The sequence below is a fragment of the Sapajus apella genome, unplaced genomic scaffold (assembly GCF_009761245.1).
Source record: "Sapajus apella isolate SASKATOON/1434 unplaced genomic scaffold, GSC_monkey_1.0 scaffold18, whole genome shotgun sequence".
In the NCBI taxonomy this organism is placed as follows: domain Eukaryota; kingdom Metazoa; phylum Chordata; class Mammalia; order Primates; family Cebidae; genus Sapajus; species Sapajus apella.
This window is the reverse complement of record NW_022436958.1, coordinates 12,268,344-12,295,885: the sequence shown is the minus strand read 5'-3', so window position 1 is coordinate 12,295,885 and position 27,542 is coordinate 12,268,344. Positions and strand designations below refer to the sequence as shown.

Genomic DNA, 27,542 nt, shown 5'->3' with positions numbered 1-27,542 from the left:
TGATCTGTCTAATATTGACAGTGGAATGTTAAAGTCTCCCACTATTTTTGTGTGGGAGACTACATTTCTTTGTAGGTCTCTAAGAACTTGCTTTATGAATCTGGGTGCTCCTGCATTGGGTACATATACATTTATGATAGTTCACTCTTCTTGTTGCAGTGATCCCTTTACCATTCCTTGTCTTTTTGATCTTTGTTGGTTTAAAGTCTGTTTTATCAGAGACTAGGATTGCAACCCCTGTTTTTTTTTTTTGTTTTTTTTTTTTTTTTTTGCTTTCCATTTGCTTGATAAATATTCTTCCATCCCTTTATTTTGGACCTGTGTTTGTCTTTGTACATGAGATGGGTCTCCTGAATACAGCACACTGATGGGTCTTAACTATTCAATTTGCCAGTCTGTGTCTTTTAATTGGGGCATTTAGCCTGTTTACATTTAAGGTTAATATTGTTATGTGTGAATTTGATCCTATCATCATGATGCTAGCTGGTTATTTTGCCTGTTAGTTGATGCAGTTTCTTCATAGTATTGATGGTCTTTATAATTTCGTATGTTTTTGCAGTGGCTAGTGCAGATTTTTCCATTCCATATTTAGTATTTCCTTCAGGAGCTCTTATAAAGCCAGCCTGCTGGTGACAAAGTCTCTCAGCATTTGCTGTCCATAAAGGATTTTATTTCTCCTTCACTTATGAAGCTTAGTTTGGCTGGATATGAAAATTCTGGGTTGAAAATTCTTTTCTTTAAGAATGTGGAATATGGGCCCCCACTCTCTTCTGGCTTGTAGGGTTTCTGTCGAGAGATCCTCTGCTAGTCTGATGGGCTTCTCTTTGTGGGAAACCCGACCTTTCTCTCTGGCTGCCCTTAAAATTTTTTCCTTCATTTCAACCTTGATGAATCTGTTGATTATGTGTCTTGGGGTTGCTCTTCTGGAGGAGTATCTTTGTGGTGTTCTCTGTATTTCCTGAATTAGCATGTTGGTCTGTCTTGCTAGGTTGGAGAAGTTCTCCTGGATAATATCCTCAAGAGTATTTTCTAACTTGGTTCCATTCTCCCCATCACTTTCAGGTACACCAATCAAAGGTAAATTTTATCTTTTCACAAAGTACCATATTTCTTGAAGGCTTTCTTTTTTCCTTTTCATTCTTTTTTCTCTAATCTTGTCTTCATGCTTTATTTCATTAAGTTGATCTTGAATCTCTGATATCCTTTCTTCTACTTGATCAATTCAGCTATTGATACTTGTGTATGGTTCACAAAGTTCTCGTGTTCTACTTTTCAGCTCTATCAGGTCATTTATCTTCTCCTCTAAACTGGTTATTCTAGTTAGCAATTCATCTAACTTTTTTCAGGGTTCTTAGCTTCCTTGCATTAGGTTAGATCATGCTTTGTTAGCTCAGAGGAGTTTGTTATTACCCACCTTCTGAAGCCTACTTCTGTCAATTTGTCAAATTCATTCTCCATCCTGTTTTGTTCCCTTGCTGGTAAGGAGTTGTGATCATTTGGAGGAGAAGAGGCGTTCTGGTTTTTGGAATTTTCAGCCTTTTTGCTCTGGTTTTTCCTCATCTTTGTGGATTTATCTATTTCTGGTCTTTGATGTTGGTGAACTTTGGATGGGGTTTCTCTGTGGACATCCTTTTTGTGGATGTTGATGCTATTACTTTCTGTTTGTTAGTTTTCCTTCTAATGATCAGGCCCCTCTGGTGCAGATCTGCTGGAGTTTGCTGGAGGTCCACTCCAGACCCTGTTAGCTTAGTATCACCAGCCGAGGATGCATATCACCAAAGAATGCTGTCTGTTCCTTCCTCTGGAAGCTTCATCCCAGAGGGGCACCCACAAGATGCCAGCCAGAGCTCTCCTGTATGAGGTGTCTGTTGACTGCTGCTGGGAGGTATCTCCCAGTCAGGAGGCATGGGAGTCAGAGACCTACTTGAGGAGGCAGGCTGTCCCTAAGCGGAGCTTGAGCACTGTGCTGGGAGATCCGCTGCTCTCTTCAGAGCTGGCAGGCAGGACTGTTTAGGTCTGCTGAAGCTGAACCCATAGGCGCCCCTTCCCCCAGATGCTCTGTCCCAGGGAGATGAGAGTTTTATCTATAAGCCCCTGACTGGGGCTGCTCCATTTCTTTCAGAGATGCCCTGCTTAGAGAGGAGGAATCAAGAGAAGCTAGCTACAGTGGCTTTGCCAAGCTGTGGTTTGCTCTCCCCAGATCTAACTTCCAGGGGGCTTTGTTTACACTGTGAGGGTAAAACTATCTACTCAAGACTCAGTAATGGTGGATACCCTTCCCTCCAACAAGCTCAAGAGTCCTAGGTTGACCTCAGACTGCTGTGCTATCAGTGAGAATTTCAAGCCAGTGGATCTTAGCTTGCTGGACTCCATGGGGGTGGGACCCACTGAGTTAGACCACTTGGCTCCCTGGCTTCAACTCCCTTTCCAGGGGAATGAACAGTATGTCTCATTGGCGTTCAAGGTGCCACTGGGATATGAAAAAAGCTCCTGCAAGTAGCTTGGTGTCTGTGCAAATGGCCGCTCAGTTTTGTGTTTGAAACCCAGGTCCTGGTGGTGTAGGCAACTGAGGGAATCTCCAGGTCTCCGGGTTGGCAAGACTGTGGGAAAAGCAGAATATCTGGGCTGGAGTGCACTGTTCCTCATGGCACATTCCCTCATGGCCTCCCTTGGCTAGGGGAGGGAGTTCCCTGACCCCTTCGCTTTCTGGGTGAGGTGACACCCCACCATGCTTTGGCTCGCCCTCTGTGGGCTGCACCCACTGTCTGACCAGTCCCAATGAGATGAGCTGGGTACCTCAGGTGGAAATACAGAAATCACCCACCTTTTGCATTGATCTCTCGAGGATTTTGATGCTTTTATTAACGTCTAGTGATTGTCATCCAAACCATGGGATTGGCAACATTACTATTTCTCTGGCTATATAGATAATGTGAGTTCTTCTTATTTCATAGCTTGGATCTGGGCAATGTTGCAAAAGGCTACATTAGCTAATATTGGACAAATTGTTAAGCCAGTCATTCAATATATACCCTACCTTTTAAAAATGGCTTTGCAACAGATTTTTGTTTGGAAACACTAATGAAACAGGATAGTCCATTTCCCAAACACTTATGAAACAGGAAAATCCATTTCCCAAACTGATTACTGAAAAGAATCTGTAAACCCAATACGTTTTTTTGTTTTGTTTTGTTTTTTGAGATGAAGTCTTGCTCTGTCGCCCAGGCTGGAGTGTAGCTGTGGATTCCAGCTCACTGGAACTTCTGCCTCCTGGGTTCAAGAGATTCTCCTGCCTCAGCCTCTCCAATAGCTAGGATTACAGACATGCACCACCACACCCAGCTAATTTTTGTATTTTTGGTAGAGATGGGGTTTCAGCATGTTGACCAGGCTGGCTGGTCTTGAACTCCTGACCTTGTGATCTGCCCTCCTCGACCTTCCAAAGTGCTGAGATTACAGGCATGAGTCACCGAGTTCAGCACCAACCCAACACGTTTTTTCATATTTTTCTTCTCAATAGAAACATGGAAAGAGGAGGGGGAGGAGTGGGGAGGGGTGGGAAAATTTCTATATTTAGCAGATTATGATAATTCTAAATACAAGGTAAATAATGGTGGGAAAAGTCATAATAACACTTATCTAGTCTGATCTAAAATTTTAAAATGAATATTGATTATATGTGCATTTTAACTGACAAACAAAAACATTACTTTTTATTTGTTTGTGAATATTTTTCAACAATTTTAATGCTAGCTTAAAAAATGATCATATAGACTATCACAAAAATATCAGCAATATTAAACAGTGTGCACCCTGTAATTCCAGCATGTGGCACCAGAATGTTTCTAAGGTTTCACAGTAAATATCAGCAATGCAGCACACTCTACCTCGGTTTTCAATATCTAGGTCACATGGACTACTTTGAATACCGTGAATAGGGGGAAAAAAGCAGGAAGATTTTTCTGTGTAGCCACCAGAAAATCATAACAACATGTAAAATATATTTTTAAAAACCCTAGCATATCATGGTTTTAAAAATAATTCCTACATAAAATAGAAGACGATACCCTAAAAAGGAACTTCTCATCTATTATGTAAACCAGATAAAACCTTTGTGGAGTATTATTTACTTAATAAAATGTCTTTTGTTTTTACTGCTCTCTGAGATGTGTGAATGTATGTGCACATTGAATGGTCAGGAGCAGGTAAAAAGAATATATGCTAAAAATAAATGTGTTGTTAATTCAAAAATCACATACATTTTAGGGAAAATTTAGCAGTAGTTAGCAGTAATCAGAAACTATAGCTTCCACTTACAACAAAGGCAAACAGACATGATAATAATTATATTTGAAATTATATTCTTTTTATTTATATAAAAGAGACATGGAGGGTTTATAATACATTTTGATTATGAAAAATGCACACTGCTTTTGCAATTTCTTTCAGCCATAATCATATATAGTTACAGATATTTGAAGCCTGGAATGATCTTTACTATAATTTTATTATTTTCCTTGAAATCTACTGAATTTATCCAGTTATGGATTTAAAATTTCTCTTTGCCCTTTTCCCAAGTTTTAATGTGAATGTGAAGAAAAGGAAGTAAATATGTCTCTCAGCAAAATGAGAATCCCTAATAATCTATAATAAAACTGCTGCCACATATAACTTTTCTGTATGTATAGATCTTTTAAAGGGAGATAGAAATGAAAAAAATTCTTTAAGTGAATTTTTCTTAATCTATTTGAAAAGCAATACATAAAGAGCAGTCACATACGTCAGCACAACAATTAACATGGGTAACACTGAAAAAATTTAAAAAAATTTAACACTTAAAAACACTTAAAATTTTTAAGTCAATTAAAAAACACTTAAATGACGAGGATTTCTAGAGATTGTGCTTTGACAGAGAGTTTATTCCTATTATCAAAAAGATCTATAGAACTGGCTATAAACAATGTATTTTTTTTAATGGCACTAAAGCTTACAAGTTTCTTAATCAAGTATACAAAGGAGCTTTTAAGACTGCAAAGCCGTTCTTAAGACATAAGAAGGTAGGAAAGATACTTTTTATATGTTACACTCCATTATCTGGCAATAGTGGCCTTTTAAAGTACCCAAATTTTCATATGGTAGGAGGATTTTGATATTAGTGATTTTACTATAGTTACGGAGATATTCTAGAAATGGTTTAAAAGTGGGTATATAGTACAAAGAAAGAGCAAAATTAAACAGGATACGTTTTATCTCATTTTATTCATCATTACTACCCTATGAAATACTATTTTGATTCCTATTGCTGTTAACTGTAAATAAAAGATTACAATTTTTTTTTTTTTTTTTTTTGAGACACATCTTTACTCTGCCATCAAGGCTGGAGTGCAGTGGTATGATGTTGGCTCACTGCAACCTCCTCCTCTTGGGTTCAAGTGATTCTGGTGCCTCAGCCTCCCAAGTAGTTGGGACTACAGGCAAGGGGGAAGCCACGAAGCTGAGCTACTTTTTGTATTTTTAGTAGAGATGGGGTTTCATCACATTAGCCAGGCTTGTCTCAAACTCCTGACCTCAAGTGATCCACCTGCCTCAGCCTTTAAAAGTGCTGGGATTACAGGCATGAGCCACCACACCCAGTTGAAAGACTATAAATTCCTAGAAGTCCAAGACTGGTATAAGGCTAACTTACTCTCTACAAAATAACATTTATATTCCAGGATAAGAGATGGGTTGAAATCAAGTGATAGAAAGCACTGGTAGAGTAGGTAGAGATTAGATTATTTCTGCAGATAGTCACTTCAATTTTGCCCTGGAGAATAAGTTATATTTTGCCTTTTTATTTTTTTTAAGACAGGGTCTCACTCTTGCCACCCAGGCTGGAGTGCAGTGGTGTGCTGCTCACTGCAACCGTCATCCACCCACCCCCAACCCCCACCTTAAACCCACCTGCTCACCTCAGCCTCCTGAGTTGCTGAGACCATACCACCCAGTGGTCTGTGCACCACCACACCCAGCTATTTGTTTCGTATTTTTTGTGGGGGTTTTACCTGTTGGCAAGGCTGGTCTTGAACTCTGCAGTCCAGGTGATCCACTTGCCTCAGCCTCCCAAAGTGCTGGGATTATAGGTGTGAGCCACTGCACCCAGCCTATTTTGTTCCTTAATTGGAGAAAGTATTGTATTTAACTTATTCCTAGGTGGTGGCCTTCCTTTAACTATTAATCTGCTTATTTCTTTATATGTAAGACTACATTAGTTATTTCCTTCCTATATCATCTCTATAAATAGCCCTGTTACCTGTATCTTGGGCTGTGTTATAAGCAACATATAATTACATGCAAAGTAACCTCATCTGCTAGTTTATGCTGCTATAACTCAAACTTTATCAAGCGTGATCTTTGTAAAATTGCATTTGCTTGGGCCATCTTTTTGCCTACAAACTTTCAATGACTCCTAAAGATACCAGGTAGACCACGCATGTTTTTACGTTTTTAAAGACCCAATAAAACAACAATACAGGAATAAAAATAAATAATACCACAATTGGTGGCGGATAGGCCATTACCAGATGTGAGATTTAAATATATTAATGTGAGCAGGAAAATAGATTAGAAGTGCTGAAGTCGGCACAGGAAACCTCAGCCTAGAGTAGACAGGACCCAGTGATCTGTAGAACCACAGGGAAGTTCAGGGGCTCTGAGATGCCTGTTAAGAGGAAAAGGGAGAAACAGGTCTGAAAATGGGGAGATTTGCTGAATATTTGTATAATGAACAATGACACACAGAGACCACAGAGAATATGAGAGACTTTTAGGAAATATAAACATAATTTTATACTTCAACCTTTCCATCAGTTTTTGTTTTAAGAGTTGAGAGCTTTGCTGGTAAGTTAAAAAGGAAACCAAGTATCATGCAAAGGAAGAGATTTTAAATGGTCAGCCCGTGTGGACCATCATAGAATAAAAGTTACAGAAGGAAAGAACAAGACAAAAAAGGTGGGTGGGGGAAGAATCACTAAGAAAATGATACAAGATAATTTTTTATACATGAAGGATACAACTCCTCAGAAGAAAGTACCCACTTAAAATTCAAGAACAACACGAATTTTAAAAGGCCTACACCTAGACATATCAGGAACTGCAAAATACCAAGAAAAAAAACAAAAGTAAACCCTAAAAGCCAGAATAAAAAAGCAGATGACCTATAAAAAACAAAAATGAATTTTTGAAGACAGTGGAGCATCACCTTCCAAGTTCACAGAGAAGATTTGTAGCCTAGAATCCTAGACAAACTAGAATTACGATGGCAAGCAATTAAAATGGATAGTAATTGCTTCTCCTCACCATAGTCTTTAAAACGAGTGTCTTTTCTACAACTTTTAACATGATGAATTGTTAAGACTATTATAAAAACAGTAAAAGTGGTACAAAATGTCAGTTTTTAAACAGTGTCTCATGTAGAGCAGGTGGCCAAAAATAGCACCTTTTAAATTCTCCTTTTCTAATGTGGATGCATACATCCACTACTTCTCTCCTTTCCCCCCGCCCATCAGGCCCTGCATCTTCTAATGTTAGAACCTGGATAATTTGTAAGAATAAAATAAGAAAAATTTCAAACATAAAAATTTAAAAAATTGATTATTCATATACTTGCTCTTAGGAGTTGCTAAGGGATATGCTTCATCACAGCAGATTTGAAAAAAAGAAAGAAAGAAAGAAAAAGAAAGAAAAAATGTGGATTGAAGTAGCACCATCCGGATCAGGAAAGGGGAGTCCCAGGATGACAGTTGTGTAGCCAGAGGAGAGACACCAGAATGTTTTATAAAATAGAGAGTCAGAAAGAACTGGGAATATGATAAAGAAAAATAATACAAGAAAAGCAAAAGGAAATTTAAGAAAACTAAAAAATTGCTAAAGAAAATATAACCAAAGAAGACTACTTGGCACTATCATTAACCATTAATTAAGCTAATACTTATTTAGTGTCAGTTAGGCATATAGCATTGTTTTAGCTACTAAGAATACAGTAATGATGGAGAAAGTAATGAATTAAAAAATGAATTAAATTAGAATAGATTGTCTGCCTTCCTGAAGCTTATAGCACAGTGGGGAAGAGTGACAGTAGTTTTAAAAATTGAGTAAAATAACATATATAATTTGTATTAACAAGATGAGCTCTGAAAAAAAAATTAGGAAAGCCGAGCAAAAATTACAGGTATGGGGAGTTGCTATTTAAAATAAGTATGGCATGGGGGAGGCCCTGTTGAGCAGCTGCCATTATGATCAAGAATTTAAGAAAAGGAGGGATGAAGTGGTCATCTCAGTGAATTTATGTTACAGTTAGAGGGAACAGCAAATGCAAAAGTTTTTTTCACACAATAATGTAAATGGTTAAGTATGGTTGTAAAATAATAAAAATAGACAAACAGCCAAATCATGAATGAACTCCCATTCACAATTACTACAAAGAGAATTAAATACTTAGGAATACAACTTGTAAGGGATGTTAAGAACCTCTTCAAGAAAAACTACACACCACTGCTCAAGGAAGTGAGAGAGGACACAAATGGAAAAACATTCCATGCTCATAGATAAGAAGAATCAATATCATAAAAATGGCCATACCGCCCAAAGTAATTTATAGATTCAATGCTATTCCCATCAAGCTACCATTGACTTTCTTCACAGAATTAGAAAAACTACTTCACATTTCAGACGAAACCAAAAAAGAGCCCGTATAGCCAAGGCAATACTTAGCAAAAACAACAAAGCTGAAGGCATCATGCTAGCTGGCTTCAAACTACAAGGCTACAGTAACAAAAACAGCTTGGTACCGGTACCAAAACAGATATTAGACAAATAGAACAGAACAGAGACCTCAGAAACAACATCACAAATCTACAACCATCTGATCTTTGACAAAGTGGCTAAAACAAGCAATGCGGAAAGGATTCCCTATTTAATAAATGGTGCTAGTAAAACTGGCTAGCCATATGCAGAAAACAGAAATTGGACTCCTTCCTTACACCTTATATAAAAATTAACTCAAGATGGATTAAAGACTTAAATATAAGACCTAAAACCATAGAAACCCTAGAAGAAAACATGGGCAATACCATTCAGGACATAGGCATGGGCAAAGACTTCATGACTAAAACACCAAAAGCAATTGCAACAGAAGCAAAAATTGACAAATGGAATCAAATTAAACTAAAGAGCTTCTGCATAGCAAAAGAAACTATCAGTAGAGTGAACAGGCAACCTACAGAATGGGAGAAAATTTTTGCAATCTACCCATCTGACAAAGGTCTAATATCTAGAATCTATAAGGAACTTAAACAAATTTACAAGAAAAACACAAAGAACCCTATGAAAAAGTGGGCAAAGGATATGAACAGACACTTCTCAAAAGAAGACATTTACGCAGCCAACAAACATATGAAAAAAAGCTTACCATCATTGGTCTTTAGAGAAATGCAAATCAAAACCACAGTGAGATACCATTTCATGCCAGTTAGAATGGTGATCATTAAAAAGTCAGGAAACAACAGATGCTGGATATGATGTGGACAAATAGTAATGCTTTTAAACTGTTGGTGGAAGTGTAAAAATTAGTTCAACCATTGTGGAAGACACTGTGGTGATTCCTCAAGGATCTAGAACCAGAACTACCATTTTACCCAGCAATCCCACTACTGGGTATATACCCAAAGGATTATAAATCATTCTGCTCTAAAGACACATGCACATGTATGTTTAGTGCAGCACTGTTCACAATAGCAAAGACTTGGAACCAACCCAAATGCCCATCAGTGATAGACTGGATAAAGAAAATGTGGCACATATACACCATGGAATACTATGCAGCCATAAAAAGGAATGAGTTCATGTCCTTTGCAGGGACATGGATGAAGCTGGAAACCATCGTTCTCAGCAAACTGGTTTTTGCTGAGAACAAAAAAACAAAAACAGGAACAGAAAACCAAATACCACATGTTCTTACTCATAAGTAGGAGTTGAACAATGAGAACACATGGACACAGGGAGGAGAACATCACATACCAGGGCATGTTGGGGGAATGAGGGGACAAGGGAAGGAAGGACATTAGGACAGATACTTAACACATGAGGGCTTAAAACCTAGATAACAGGTTTATAGGTGCAGCAAACAACCATGGCACATGTATACCTATGTAACAAACCTGCACATTCTGCATATGTATTCCAGAACTTAAAGTAAAACAAAAAACAATTTTTAAAGAAGTAACTGGCATTAATTTTAGAAATACAAAACTGAAAGTCCTGATAATGAAATCGTGAAAGAAGAAAAGTTTAAGGAGAAGGTGGGTATACTAATATCCTCATATGATGAGGACAATCACAAAGCACTATCTATAGCGAATGGGACAAAAAAAGAAAGACATTACAGTTACAACAAAGAAACTAAAAATACAGATAAAACTAAATGGAGGATGGGCACGGTAGCTCACACCTGTAACTCTAGAACTCTGGGAAGCTGAGGTGGGCAGATCATTTACAGTTAGGAGTTTGAGGCCAGCCTGGGCAACATGGTGAAACCCCAGCTCTACAAAAAATACAAAAATTAGCCGCTCCTGCTGGCACATACCTGTAGTCTCAGGTATTTGGGAGACTGAAGTGGGAGGATCACTTGAGCTTGGGAGGCAGAGGTTGCAATAAGCCACAATCATGCTACTACACTCCCACCTGGGCGATAGAGCGAGGCTATGTCTCAAAACAGCAACAACAAAATAAATGCTGAATGATAGAGACAGAAAAGTTGGAGACAGGGTAGAGCGAGTGAGTGTATAACACCTCCTTTATGTGTTTGTATTTATATTAATATATGATGTTGAAAAAATGATTAATAAAAATTTTGAGGCTGGGCACGGTGGCTCACGCCTGTAATCCCAGCACTTTGGAAGGCCAAGGCAGGCAGATCAACTGAGGTTGGGAGTTTGAGACCAGCCTGACATACACGGAGAAACCCCGTCTCTACTAAAAATACAGAAATAGCCAGGAGTGGTAGTGCATGGTAATCCCAGCTACTTGGGAGGCTGAGGCAGGAGAATTGCTTGAAGCTGGGAGGGGGAGGTTGTGGTGAGGGGAGATTATACCATTACACTCCAGTCTGGGCAACAAGAGTGAAACTCCATTAAAAAAAAAAAATTGAGGTGGAAGCAAACTACTTTTACCTGAAAAAATACAGATATATATCAAAGAAATGTGGAAAGGGAAGTGAGGCTTGCATGGGAAAATCTGGGCCAAAGGACCATTTAATTTAACCGTGTGCATGTTTTAATCTGATTTAAAGACATGCATCTGGTCACATATATACCCTTCAGAGGTTTTTCATCACTCTTAGGATAAAGGTCAGAATCTCAAAAATGGCCTTCATAAGAATTTAATTATACTGAATACTTGTGACAAAAAAAAGTGTTGTTTATCTCTCATGTGTTAAAAGGAACCTTTAATATACACAAACCCCCTCAGTTTCTGTTTTTAATAAAGTAATATTTTATTGGAAACTATAGCTCTTCTCTACATTATTATATAAATTTCATTTCTCTGCCCTCAGAAGGTATCATACTAAATTGTGAATGCCATCATGGAATTTTGAAAGTCTTTTGAGTAAAATTTTATATTTGCTTTCTCTAGAAACATAACAGTTTTGATTTTTCAAAAACTAGGTAGATAGAATATAAAATTTTACATGTTATTATATGTCATCAACATCTGATTAGTTTTTAAGATGCCATTTCAAAAGAAGGTAATGCCTTATTAAGGTTTTCTGTGGGGTTTAATAGTGCAAATATTCCAAAACTTCCAACAATCTGAAATCTGAAACACTTTTGGTTCCGAGCATTCTGTATGAGGGACACTCAGCCTGTACTACCAAGTAATAAAAAGGAACAAACTACTGATACATTCAGTACTGTGCATGAATCTCCAGAAAATTATGCTGAAGGAAAACCGTCAATCCCAAAAGTCTACATACCATGTGATTCTACTTATAAAATATTCTTCAAATGACAACATTATAGGAGTGGAGAATAGATTAGTGAGTGTGATGGGTTAAGAAACAGGTGGCCCTCACCACCCAGGGAAGGGAAATGGGTGTGCTATAAAAGAGCAACATGAGGGATCCTTGTGGTGATGGAAATGTTCGGTATCTTGACTGTTTCAATGTCAGTAACTTGGTTGTTATATTGTACTATAATTTGACAGATGTTACCATTGGGGGAAATTGAGTAAAGGGTATACCAGATGTCTGTATTATTTCCTGCAACTGCATGTGAATGTATAATTCTTTCAAAATAAAAAGTTTAATTTGGAAAAAAAGCTCGTACATATTATAAGAATATGAATTGTTCTCCATTGGTGGCAAGGAGGTGGGGTGATGGTAATTCAGGCATTCAAGCAAAGAATGAGAGATACACGGAGAGCGAGATGGCTTCATCAGGCTACTTTGATATCAAAACTACTTTTTGTACAGAGCCTTCCTGTGCTTTGTAAGAGAAAGAAAACTGAGAACTAGTCAAGCAAAGATACACAAATCTTTTCAAGGACCCACTCATAAGGGTTTGACTCTAAAAGTTTTATTCAAGCTCCTATCATTTCTATGGATAGCAAACTGGCCAGTACCTAATGACAGCTTCAAAAGGAAGGCAGACAGGGTACACAGGGAAGATAGGATCTCTACACTAAACACATAGGTTGTAGAACCAAGAGTTAGAGATTATACTTTTAGACTTCAATGCCATGGGCCATCTGTTATCTGACATGAAGGGTAGTGGGAAGTAGTGATAAAGGCCCCAGTTCTTAGCTAGCAGAACCTTGGGAGGCACTCCTCATTGAGAAGGAAAACACGTATTGGCAGCAAGTGTGAGATTAGGGTCCAGGTGCTTTTACTTGAAAGGATTTCAGAAATCAGGAATATTTATCTTTTGTCTATTCTTACACCCTTATTCCTTAATAACTTACCAGATTGATGACTCAGCAGTTCTACTCATAGAGAAATAAAAATACATATCTACACTAAAACTTGTACACTGGTGTGTGCAGCATTACTAACGGTAGCCAAAAAGTGGAAACAACCAAATGCCCATCAGCTGATGAATGGATAAATAAAATGTGGTATGTACATACAATGGAGTATTATTTGGTAATAAAAAGAGATGATATACTGATTAATGCTACAGTATGGATGAACCTTAAAATCATTATATTAAGTAAAACAAGCCAGTCACAAAAGGCCACATATTTTATGATCACATTTATCTGAAATATCTAGAGTGGGCAAATACACAGAGGCAGTAGATTAGTGGTTGCCTGGGACTGAGGGATTTGTGGAAAGAGTGACTGCTAATGTTTATAGTGTTTATTTTTGGAGTGATGAAAATGCTCTGAAATTAACTGTGATGATGGCTGCACAACTCTGAATTGTAAAAAATATTAAACTGCATATAAGAAATGAAAAAAGGTCCTTGGATTATATCAAATACAAAATTTCACGTGTTACTATATGTGGTTAATATCTGATTAGTTTTTAAGGTATTAAAAACTAAAAGAAGGCAATACTTTAAGGTCTTCTGTTAGGGTTTGGTATTGAATGTAATAGCTCATCATAGGAAATTGGAAAATACTGCATAGTAACTAATGCCAGAAAGAGTTCACAATATTTTCAGTTGTGGTTCTTATTCAATGAGGAAAGAAACAAAAATAAGGTTAACCTCAACTAAAATAAGAATTGGTGTTGCATATAAAAAGAGATAGAAGAGACTCTTAAATATGATAATCAGTAAGAAACTGTATCTCACTATCAACTGAAGCAGACAGAGTTGCTGGAAGAATAGGGAAAGGACTGCATTGGTCAATCCTAGAAATTAAGCGAAAATGGGAAGTTTTAGCAAGATAGATGCTAAGAAGTAATATATTTTACATTCCAGGTAAGAAAAACTGAAAGGTCTCATAAAGGAAATTGGTAGCCTGATTTGACTCTAGCTTATCCCCTGGCTTTCTGAGACCACTGCATCCTAAATTTATTTTTGGGCTTATAAAAATTATTTTGATTTTTCAAGTAAAAGCTGGCTTATAAAAACCATATTGCAAAATTCTGAGCTTACTGAACTATTGTCCACTATCACTGCATTTCTTATCCCCTTTAGTGACTATAAATCCAGTTGCATGAATTATGCAATGTCATCCTTAGGCATTTCTGTTATCAGAATATCTTTTTATAAATGAGTAAAGAAAGCCAGCACTCAGAACACATTGACTGTTGCTCTAGGTTTTAATGCTTAGTGCAGCTGCTATGTAATGGTGAACATGAATTAAACAAAAATGAAGTCATGAGGGCAGAAGAAAAGATGTTCAAAAATGAATTTGCAAGTTTAGTTCTAAATAGCAACCGCAATTTTAGCTTGAGGCTTTTCTGGGGGATAGTGAATAATGATTAGGTGAGAGTATAGGCCCCAAGCAAGGCCTGAGGACATTGGTGCTCCTAGCTAGTCATTTATCCTCAAAAAATGGTCCTTAGCTTGCGAGGGCATTGTTTGAAATACCAGATAGAATCAAACTTGTGCCTGTCACTTTATCCCAAGGGTCTTCTCAGTATTCTGAAGCTCTAGTGTTAAGACAAGTGTTTACCCAAACAAAAGCCTTGGTGGGCTTTTACTGTTACCTTATGTTACTTTTACTGTTCTTGGTTTATATTTTTATTTTCCTGCAGAAGGAATTACATGTGAAAATTGTAATCCTAAAATTACTATTGAAAATTGTGTTCTACTATGTTAAGTGTCTATTCAAGGGAAGTAAGATAAGACTTAAGAGAATAAATTTTCTCTCTCATTTTTATTAGATTTTCATGGCAAATTGTATTTCAGAGAATTCAGACTTACTGCATATTGCCAAAAACATTCTTTTAGCCAGATCTAATCATGTAAAATTATAAACCTGTTAGTGTGGATATTTTGAAAACCCTGAAGTATTGAATTCATAGCTAAGTATATATTTTTATTTACAAGAACCTCAGTTTCTGGCTGTGTTTATATTAATGCTGTTTTCTTCTCCATCATGAAAATGTTGTGACTTAAGTTATGTGAATGACCCCCACTTTTAAATAACATATTTACATAATAAACAGTAAAGGGAGGGAATTTAGCAAACCAAAACATTTACTTATCTCACCCAACTTATAGAATAATGATGATGATGATAGCAATAAAAATAGCAGTGCAGTAGTAACGGTCTGATAATATGAAGGAGAATAGGCTTTAAATAGGGTTTACTGTATGCCAACACTATTCTGACTGATATATTAATTCATAACTGCGTCATTATCCATTACCCCCATTTTACAAATGAGAAACGAGAATAAATAGCAATTGGTAAATCTAGGATCAGAAAATTGGACTAAAATGTACCCCACTTATAGAAACCTAGAATTTAGAGTAGTGTTTTTTAACTACTGACACCTTTTTTTAACCCTTTGAAGTCTATTCTCCTATTTTCCTTGATAAAACATAGAATCTAATGATTTCTATTTCATTTTTGGAATAAATTAAATATAATAACAAAATAAACCAAAAATAATATAGGGCTTGGATGTTTTTTAAGCTACTCCTCCTTCCTCCTGTTTCTGGTTGAGCCTAATTAGTTCGAAATGATATTAGCTCTGTTCATTCAGAAAATAATTATTGAAGCCCTACTATTTGTCAAACATTATTATTCCAGGGGCTGTTATATACATTGAAAGCAAACCAGTCTGAACGGTGAGCAAGACAGGAAAACTGGATTACTTTCTGGTGACTTCTAAAGTCTCCTGAAAACATAAAATCCAAGTTCAAATGCAAGACCAAAAACCCACTACAGAACCATGTGGGTATTGCTCACAATGTTGGAATGTCTATGCCAGCAACCCCTTCTGTTAACACAAATAAAAACAATTGAATCTACTTAAATTTAAATTCTTATTAGGATTATTTCTCACTGTCATGTTAGCGATTACTTAGTATGTTTAGATTTGCAAGACTACTCTAAAAAATTTCTTAATTATTCCAAGACACTAAGCCTATAATTTATGTAGCAGCAATTTATTCTGTATGACTTCATTGAATGGCCACTGTGGAGCAAAATCAGCCAGGACATATAAACCTTTATTTGAAAACACTGGACATAAAAATGCTTCAAAGTTGTATTCTAATTTAAAGCAAAATGAAATGTATAGGAGGAGCAGCAAAAGTCCAACTAGTTTGAGAAAGAGAGAACAAGGGTTAGTTCTTGCAAGAGGGAGGAACTGTCCTTGCAGATTTGTAGGCACTGTTTTGGCAATCTAGACTTTATCAAGAGGGGAGGAGAGGAACAGATAGGGGCTAAAGTTGTGTGCAAAAAGGATTGGGGAGAGGAATAACCACTGGAGACAAGGACATGAGAGAGTTACAGTGAAGGATGATCAGTTCTTCATGGTCTAATATCACTCCATACAAAGCATTGTGCTATGTGCTGCAGGTATAGTGATAAACAAGGTGGACTCAGTTCCTGATTTCATTAAATACAAAATTATACAATTACTTATTTTATTTCCATAGTACAAGGTGATAGGCTTGCATATATCAGGGAATATCACATAATCTGGAAGAATCAGACAAAGCTTCCCTCAACAAGGGGCATTTTCATTGAAATTTGAGGGATGAGTAGGATTCTACCAGTTAAAGTGGCATTGGAGGGTAGGGTAGGCAAGGGCTGCATTATGATTTTTATGGGCCCTAGGTATTTCTGCCATCATGGGCCCCTTCCAACAGAAAAAATAAAATACAAATTATATTCTGTAACTTATGTGGTATAAAGATGAATATGTTAATATTGTATATTAAAATGTTTTATTTTACCTAGAAGTCCTTTTCTTTCTTATTTTAAAATAAATTTAAACATTTTTGTAGACCCTAGGCACGGTCTTACTGTGCCTTTTGGATTAGTAGGCACAGGAGGTAAGGAAGTTTGGGCCAAGAACATTTTGGATAGAGAGAATGCCATATAGAGAAGTTTCTAGGGGCATAATTGCTCAGGGAATTAAAAGGCTAGAGCAGGGAGTGAAGGAGAGTATGGCATAAGGGAGGCTGGTGAGGCATGACATATTAAAATCATTAAATTCTTATAGAGGCCATTTTAAAATAGTAAATTAAATAACACGAATCTTAGCCAATGCTGATTTTCTTTTTTAAAGACAAAGTCTCACTCTATTGCTCAGGCTGGAATGCAGTGATGCAGCCGTGGCTCACTACAGCCTCAAACTCCTTGGCTCAAGCCATCCTCTTGCCTCAGCTTCCTGAATAGCTAGAATTGCAGGCACACACCACTATGCCCAGTTACTATTTTTTTTTTCAGAGACAGGGTCTCACTATGTTGTTCAGGCTTAATGTTGATGTTTGATATAATAGTGGAAGTTGGTGATTTCTGCCAAACTGTGGCAGATGTAAAACGCAGGTTAGGCACAATTCCATCTAAAGTTAGTATATACACTGAAATATTCACAGAGAAACTGATATAATGCCTGTGATTTGCTTCAGAATAATTCAGGAGGTATAAATGAACAAGATTAGCCATGAATTCTCAATTAATGAAGCCAGATTTGAGGTATATGGGGTTCATTTTATTATTCTGCCAACTCCTCTGTTTGACTTTCCATAATAATAGCTTAATATTTTTATTAATATTATTATTTCCATAATAATAGCTTTTAAAAAAAATAAAGCCAAGGTACAAAGAAACATCAAAACCCAGAAGCCATGAAAAAAGATGATAGATTTGAGTTTATAAAAATGATAACCTTATATGACAAAAATAAAGCACACAAAACACTAAAAATAAAAGACATAATTGTGAAATGCATAATTTATAGATTTAATATTCTTAATATGATCGTGATTCTTATCAATCTAGAAAAAATTCCAAGACACCCACAAGAAAAATTTGACATGGCTCATGAATGGGATATTCATAAAATAACTTAAAAATTCAAATAAAAATATAAAAAGATACTAATTCTTAGTAGTAATCACACAAATGAAAATTAAAATGCCATATACTTTTCTTGGATCAGATTTTGTAAAAAACAAACTTAATGTCAAATGTTGATAAACTATAGAGAAAGTGACATTATCATTCTCTCAAACACTTTGGTAGAAATGTAAATTGGTAGAACCTTTCCATTTATTTACGATTTTATCTACCAATTCCATTTTTAAGAATATATCATAAGGTAGCATTTTCAAAAGTGTGTAGTGTGATGTTGACAGATGTTATTTGAGTTTGTGTAAGTCTAAACTTAATTTTAAATGTAAATTTATTAAACATCATTTAAAAAATTTCCCATTTTAAAGTTTTTTCATTGCTTCTTTTTTACTATTTTTTATTTTTTATTTTTTTTTTAGAAAAAATAGAGTTTATTTTTCAGAGCAGTTTTATTTTCATAGAACAATGGAGTGGAAAGTACAGAGACTCCCATTCTATTTTACCAGATAGTGATGGTTAAACAAGTTTGATTTCTACAAGGTATATGGTACTACTATGCACTGGGACATACATCTCTAAGATGGTGAATAAGTCTTTCCTTATGTTATATGTCATGGAACCCCTTCATCAGAGAAAATATTTAGGTACTAAGGTTCTGTAACACTTACTTTTAGAAATTATCTTAAAAAGCCATCAGACATGAGTACACATATGTACATGAGAGGATGTTCACTAAAGTCATGTTTACCACAGACAAAAATTGAGAAGCATTCTAAATATTTAATAAAAGGACGGTGATTACATGATTCATGATATAACCTTTAACTGGAATTTAAGGTGGATGATATTTACTAACATAAAAATTGCTGCAGTAGGATGATATAATTCTATACCTTGAAAACACTAAAGACTCCATCAAAAGGCTCCTGCAAGTGATAAATGACTTCAGCAACATTTCAGTATATAAAAATCAATAGCATTTCTTTATACCAATAATGTTCAAGCTGAGAGTCAAATAAAGAACATAAACCAATTAACAATAGTCACACACACACACCATGCACAAACCTGGGAATACATCTAACCAAGGAGGTGAAAGATGTCTACAAGAAGAACTACAAAACACTGCCAGAAATCATAGATGATACAAACAAATGAAAAAACATTACATGCTCATGGATTGGAAGAATCAATATTGTTAAAAGGGCCAAACTGCCAAAAGTAATCTACAAATTAAATGCTATTGCTATCAAAATACCAATGTCATTTTTCACAGAACTGGAAAAAAAACTCTTCTAAAATTCATATGGAAACAATAAAGAGACTGAATAGCCAAAGCAAATCCTAAGCAAAAAGAACAAAGTTGGAAGCATCACAGTACCCAACTTCAAACTAAACCATAAGGGTTTTGTAACCAAAACAGCAAGTTACTGGTACAAAAACAGGTGCATAGACCAGTGGAACAGAATAGAGAACTCAGAAATAAAGCCATGCACCTACAGCCATCTAATCTTTGAAGAAGTTGACAAAATTAAGCAGTGGGGTAAGGATACCCTATTCAATAAATGGTGATGGAACAGCTTGCTAGCCACATGCAGGAGAAATAAATTGGACCACTACCTTTCACCATATATAAAAATTAAGTAAAAATTGATTAAAGATTTAAATGTAAGAACTCAATATATAAGAATGGTAGAAGAAAACCCAGGAAACAATATTCTGGACATGGGCATTAGGAAAGAATTTATGACTAAGTTCTCAAAAGCAATTGCAACAAAAACAAAAATGGGCAATTGGGACCTAGTTAAACTAAATAGCTCTGCACAGTGAAAGAAATTATCAATAGAGTAAATGGACAATCCACAGAATTGGTGAAAATATTTGCAAACTGTGTAACCAACAATTGTCTTAGATCCAGAATCTATAAGGAACTTAAACAATTGAACAAGCAAAAAACTAACAGCCCAGTTAAAAAATGGGCAAAATACATGAACAGACACTTTTCAAAAGAAGATATACAAGAGGCCAACAAACATATGAAAAAGTGTTCATCATCAGTAATTATCAGAAAAATGCAAATCAAAACCATAATGAGACACCTTCTCACACCAGTCAGAATGGCTATTTTTAAAAAGTCAAAAAACAACAGTTGTTGGTGAGGCTGTGGAGAAGAGGGAACTCCTCTATACTGTTGGTGGGAATGTAAAGTAGTTCAGCCACTGTGGAAAGCAGTTTGGAGATTTCTTAAAGAACTTAAAGCAGAATTACCATTCAACTCAGTAATCACATTACTTGGTACATATCCAAAAGCAAACAAATTGTTCCACCAAAAAGACACATGCATTCACAATATTAAGCACTATCACTATTCTTAATAGTAAATTCATGGAATCTATGTAAGTGCCCATTAATGGTGGATTGGATAAAGAAAATGTGGCACATATACACCATGGAGTATCACGCAGCCATAAAAAAAGAATGAACTTATGTTCTCTGCAGCAACATGGATGCAGCTGGAGGCCACTATCCTAAGTGAATTAACACAGGAAGAGAAAACCAAACATCACATGTTCTCACATGTAAGTGGGAACTAAACATCAGGTACTCATGGCCATAAAGATAGCAACAATAGACAATACTACTAGAGGGGAAAGCGTGGAAGGGGAAGCAAGGGCTGAAAAACTGACTGCTAGGCACTATGCTCAGTACCTTGGTGAGGAGATCATTTATACCACAAACTTCAGCATCAAGCGATATACCCAGGTAACAAATCTGTATGTGTACCCCCTGAATCTAAGATAAAAGCTGAAAGAGAAAAAAATAAAATAAAATTTTTTAAAAAGCTACAATAAACTGCTAAGTAAAAGAAGCAGGGTAGGGAAAGACCATTTAAGCCCTATGGTGTCTAGTAATAATTATTGTAACTATATAAATGCACATATTATACATAATATAGATACATAAAATTAAATACAGAAAGCTATCACAAAACATTAAGAATAGTTACCTGAAGGTGGTAGAGTAATTACATTTTTTCTGTATTATCTTTTTTTAAAAAAACCAGTAAATGTGTTAATTTTCCAATAGAAATATTTTTTAGAGGTGACATGTTTAAGCATCCTCACTTTGGAGAAATAAAGGATTTTAATCTATAGATGTCAGAGGTGTTCCATATTTATACAAAAATTAAGTCTGCAGACAAAAACTACAGTTGTATGAAGAATCTATGAAGAGAAACCATGATGCCTACCTTCTGGACAGAAGTGAAGAAAACATAACAAGTGTTGTGTGTGTCTCAGCAGCGTAATGGAGGCAGTTAATTTCCAGATGCTCTATGCCTTTACAAGTCCCTATAAGGGAGTACCTCTTCTCTCTGAAAAGAAATAACATGAGTATACACATTTATTTAAAGCCTGGTTTTCAAAATCATTAATAGTATTGATGGCATTTTTTCACTTCCAAACATCAATGGGTTGTTGCCAAAGAACTAGAGAGGATCAAGGTATTAGTATCTTCATCTTTCAGAAATACCATGCTTAAGTAACAGAAATAATTAAAGAAAATATTATATACTTTATTTGAATGTGTTTAATAATATAATCAGAAGAAATGTATTTAATAAATTAAAAATTATTGATAAAAATAGTAGTGTAATTTTGTATATCGACTATCTACCAGACACAGTGCTAAATCCTTTATATCTCATTTAATCCTCTCAACATCTTATTTATTTGATATTTATTCAGCAATATTTACTAGGCATTTGCATAATGCCAGGTAGTGTGGGAAGCACTGGAGATATAACGGTGATCACTACCATGATACAAGATAGCTATTAACATTCCCACTTTAAAATGAGGTAATTGAGGCTCTGGGATTGGATATTAAATAGCCTAACTTTGAACTTATTCTTCCTCTTATAGCCCAATCAAAAGGAGGTTGCCAGTCTTATCCCCACCACCACTAAAAACAAAAACCATCAACTCCAAACCTTTTAAGTTAAAATGGAGAAAATACCAAAACATATCCCGACAACTCATCTAAATGTAGTATAAAATACATACAAAATATCTATATATAACCTTTATAATTTGCAATATCACTTACTTTAATCCTCACTCAATCTCATGATATAGGTGTTAGTATTACCATTTTGTAGATGAGAACACTGGCTTAGAAATGTTCAGCTTAAATCTGGATCTGCCTAATTCTAATGCTTAAAAACCTCAAATAGAGAACAATAAAAAAAAAACACCTTACATTAAAATGGAGAAAGCAGCAAAGAAGAAAAGCAACTCATTTAAGCAGCCTGATGTATGCACACACACAAAAAACACACACAGGATCACACACCTGTATGGATTGTGGTATTGACATTCAAACACCCATCACTATCTGGTAAAATAGTATTGGGGTGAGAGGAGGATGACAGGGGAAAGCAACTATCTAGGAAGGAGAAGCTGAATGAAAATCATCCTCAAATACAGATTGTAGCTCTACAGGCTGCTTACTTTCAAGTGGGGTCTCACAGAAAAACAGCAGGAAATATTACCACTCACTTGCTTATGACCTTAGGAAAGTTACTTAACTTCTCTGGGCCACAGTTTCCTATCTGTAAATGAGGATAATAACAGTATCTAACTAACAGAGGTGTTATAAAGATTAACATTCACAAATCACCTAAAGTATCATTTTCAACAGTAAATGCTGTATATATGTGTGTGTATGTGTGGTTTAAAATAAATATCTGAGTGGGATTAATTGTATTAATAGATCTTCTTCATGGAGCATATTACTGGTAGTTATATTTTATGTATGTTAACATCTCAAGTAATCCTCACTTTAACCCTATGAGGCAGATATTATTATCAGCTGGCTTTTAGCTTCACTTAAAGGCAGAAACTTGATTTTATCAACTTCCCCAATCATTAGAAACTCATCAACTTAAAAGGGAAATTTTTTTGTTGTTCCAAAATGATAGTGAATGAATTGGATAAAACACCATTTATCTGTATCAAATCTCTCTTAACTACCAAACCACTAAGAAATTACATAATTACTATAAAATTAAAACATGGAGAATTGAAGACTCAAATTAGACCTTCCATTAGCCATAGTAGTCTGTTTCTCTACTGTGTTAAAAATTTCCTCTTACATGATATGATACCTTGAGAAGGCACACCATCACCAATGTGGTATTTTTGCCAACAATATTTAATCTAGATTTAACAATAAAAAAAATTCAGAAACAGCTAAATTAAAGTGACATCTTGCAAACAACTGGCCCAGGCTAATAAAAAATGCCAGTGAGATTAGAGCCCAAAGGCTAGAACTTTATGTCCCACCAGGGATGGGCAAGTAATTTGTTTACCTTCTGGCATGAAGGTATTGGGAAGCTTTACAGAGATTTGAACTTTCAATTGAGAGCCCTGGCTTGTCCAAAAGACTGTTAGTTTATGGAAGATATTAGGGTTTTTAGGCAGAATGGAAGGAGTTGCTGTGAATAAACAACAAGTAAATAAAGGATTCTGAAGGGAGAGAGGTATCCAAATCAGTGTTTAGATGTGGTGAGTAGAATTGATACAGAGAAACGAGGGAAGGAGAAAAAAAAATCTGAACCCTGGGAATTATATAGCTCCTGGGAAATACACAGCAGGTATGGTTATGCACAAGATGATCTGCTGATATGAGGAGGATATATCAGTACTTATCTGTAATATTCATATAGATTAACACTAATACCTTTAAAATATATTTTTACTGAGGATAGACAATAAATTTTGAAACTTATTTATTTTTTTGTATACAGTATGTGACCAAAATGTTTGGTGATCACTGTTCTCAGGAACAAAAGAAAGACTTTTAGGCGCTGGCATGTACTAGGACATTTGTCCCTGCTCTTAGGGGTGAAGAAGACCGTGCAGTGCTTGGACAGTCTTCTGTGGAGGGGTCAGAGTGGACTGTGTGTTGTGCTGTTGTTAATCGGGAGGTATGATGTGTTCTGAAGCACATGTGAAAATAAGAGATGAGCTTATTGAGATTCATCAAACTCTGCTCCATGCTCTTGCCTTTTTATACAGAAATAAATGATACTTTGAGAAGAAATGTGGAAAACATACTCAGAGATGATGAAAATTCCTGGGTAAGAAACTTGAAGGACCTGGGGGCAAAGGGGGGCCACTCACTTTGGGGACTTGGGGGCCACTCACTTTGGCCCATGTAAGTAAAGAGAGCTGGGAAAGGGAAAGGAACAGCCTACAATGTCCTTTTTGTGAAAAAAGTGAGATTTTTCTAGATCACATATTTAAGACGGTAGTGAGGAATGTGTTTCATCCAGAGGAAGACATGGCAGAAAAGGGGATGGAAGCACCTCTGCCTTCAGAATGCTATGTATGTCCAGTGCCAAGAGTGAGCTTGAGATTATAGCACAGTCATCACAGAGACCTGATAGGCACGAGGTGTCTGTCCTCCTTTACACTGCGGCGTCTATATCCAACCTGTGACTGTCTCCTGTCCCCATTATCCCCAACTTTAGGTCCTCTCTATGTTGTCATGAGTGCCTGCTCAAAAGTCCTCACCGGGTCCTATCTGTGGAATTCAGCCCATTGGCATGGTTTGGTCAGCCCAAATTTGAACATCTTTAGGCAGAACTCATACAATTCAGTTTGCCACAGGTCTGTCATTTCACATCATATGTTTGTGTTTGTTTTCTGCCTGTCCCTTAAAGCTTTGAATTCTCAAACACAGGATGAAGTCCAGATTCACTGGCCCAACACTAAAGGCCTGCTCCTGTGTGTTTCTTCTGACTTACGTTTCATCGTAATATCCTCGCAGGTGACTGCAGTTTTCTAAACTGTGTGCTTTTCAAAAACATAAAAAGTAATAGATGTATTTTGCTCACATGATGATCTCTGCTTTCTCTTTTTTGTCTGCTTATCTTTCAAGTTAGCTGAAATGTCATTTCCCCACTGACATGTCTTTCCTGAATTTTTGAGAGAGGAGAGATATCTTCCCCTTTTGTGCTCATTCTTCACTTTATACGGCCTTTATTGTAGTATTTATAACATTTTACTGATTATTATGTACAAATACCTAGAACATAACACCATGCCTGCTATTTCATAGGTGGCCAATAAATGATTTTGAGTGAGTTAACAAAAATGTCAACAACATGACACAAAAGGCTGGATTTTTTTTTTTTAAGATAAAAGGAGATTAAGCAGATATAACAACTAATTGCAATGTATGAACCTTGGCTGGACCTTAGATCAGGAGGAAAAAGACAGCTGTAATTAATGGACAACTGGGAAATTTTAAATATTGATTTAAAGACTCTATTAAAAACACATTTAAAACTATCTTAGGTAGTTTATTTCTTTACATAAAATTATTCATTCATGCATTTGTAATCGTAATATATTAAATACCTATTCAGTGTGATAAGTCTGCAGATAAAAATTCTTGCAAGTAACAGAACCTAAAATACAGCCTTGGCTTGGCCAAGAGGGTCAGGTGAAGGGTAGTAAGGACCTTTCTATCTCAGTCTGGCAAGTTAGCAAAATAACTAAAGTATCATCTGTTACATTTTGGGACTCAGACCATCTGCCTACTGAAGTATTTTCCCTTCTAATGGAAGGGAAAAATTCCGACTGTTGGAGCAGGTTGGCTGCTTTATGCAGCCTTCAGTAAAGTCCTACAAGAAAGAATGGAAGGTCAGGAAGCAGTGAAGGAAGAAAAAGATGTCTTTGCCAATAAAGCTACTTTTTATCTGTGGCTGAGAATAGGAGATCTGGACATTCGTAAGAGTATAGAAGCCAAATTACAAATGCTTTATAATTATCTTGTATCTATTTTTTGAATAGGTTATTCACATGACATAGAAATGGAAAGATATAAAAAGGGAGTAAAAACATCTCTCTCCTAGTCTTGTCCCCTAGCCATCTGTTTTTTTCACTCCCTAGAGGCAACCCCCATTAGCACTTTCATATGTCCTTCCAGAGATGTTCAGTGCATTGCCATACTACACATACATTTCCACAAATGACGCAGGTTATGCATACTGTTCTATACCTTGCTTTCCTCATGTAACATATTTCATCAACTGATTGTATCAGTACATGCAAAGCTGCCTTATCATTTTAGGAGCATCATTGTATAAAATTTACATGATAAAAACCATAGAGTAGACAAGAATGCAAGAGGATATAACCGTATTCTTTTATATAAAGACTGTACCACTAAAAACATAGAGTACACAAGAATGCAAGAGAATATAATAGATGTTTTCCCATACAAACAAATAAGGAAGGCACTGGCTACTAGGCAGGAAAGAGTTTGGAGGGGCTGTGATTCAGGTATCTGAGTATTGAGTATCAAAAACGAAGGCTAAGAAAGGCAGATGGGAAGATTTGTCTGAAGACATTTTGAATACTAAACATTCCAGTATATTGTGGCAAAGCATGTGAAAAGTTATTAAAGCTTCTGTCATGAGAGGAGTGCAAAAGTGGCTAAGATTAAGTTGCAAGACCTAAAGAAGACTGGAATTTGAAGGGTAAGGAATACATGGTTCTTGCAATTAGAAATTACAGCAAGTACATGGCAGTGGATCCAGTGTATGAAGTCCAGAGGCTAAGTAAGTGGAACTAACATAAGTAGATGCTGGCCCATGGTACCAAAAGGCCAACAGCCAAGCAGTTACTCAGCAGAGGCCAGCAAGGACAGAAAAGAGTATGCAAACCCATACGTATTGATGATGCCTCGTGATATGTCAGTCTCCCTCAGGAACTTGAGGAAGAGTAAAAGGGAAGAAGTCAGGTATGGTGGCTCACGTCTGTAATCCCAGCACGTTGGGAGGCTGAGATGGAAGAACTGCTTGAGCCCAGGAGCTCAACACCATCCTAAGTGACGTAGCAAAACCTCATCTCTACCAAAGACACAAAAATTAGCTGCATGTGGTGGTGCACGCCTGTAGTCCCAGCTACTCGGGAGGCTGACATGGAAGGATGGTTTGAGCCCAAGAGGCAGAGGTTGCAGTGTGCTAAGATTGCGCCATTGTACTCCAGCCTGGGCACCAGAGCCAGACCCTGTCTCAAAAGAAAAGAAAGAAAAGAAGAGTAGAAGGGACAGAAGTAAGAGAGAGGGGTAGATTCTTAGTTTAAAGCTGAAATTAATTTTAATTCAGATATGACCAAGTAACTTCAAATTTGTCTGTGGAAATGTTATTGACCAAGGTACCAAGAAAAGACATTGACATCAATCAATTTTTTAATATAGGCAAGCAATGTTTTACACATTTAAGATCAATAACTACAAAACTTAAACTTAAATAGCCAGTTCTTAGCGGTGTTACAAGGATTCAATGACATAGGTGTGAGAAAATAGAATGGTGTGATTTTCTGATTACAATTTCTGATAGTAACTTTTCTTTAACTTTTTCCCAAGTTTTGGGACCTTTACTGTAATTCCATATACAGAAGCCACAGATTTCATCTTTTTTTTTTTTTTTTTTTTTTTTTTTT

At 36.2% G+C, this 27,542-nt stretch overlaps 1 protein-coding gene across 6 annotated transcripts in view; it reads right to left on the bottom strand.

Annotated features, from left to right (window-relative positions):
- The window catches only part of MBD5 (methyl-CpG binding domain protein 5), a 477,719-nt gene that overhangs the window by 134,080 nt on the left and 316,097 nt on the right, over positions 1-27,542 (bottom strand). For 5 of the 6 annotated variants that reach the window (XM_032286238.1, XM_032286241.1, XM_032286237.1 and 2 more), the window contains one exon: positions 21,275-21,397. The gene's annotated coding sequence lies outside the window, so the exon portion shown is untranslated. Of the gene's footprint in view, positions 1-21,274; positions 26,900-27,542 lie in introns of those variants that run through there. The other variant, XM_032286235.1, reaches the window with a different exon arrangement.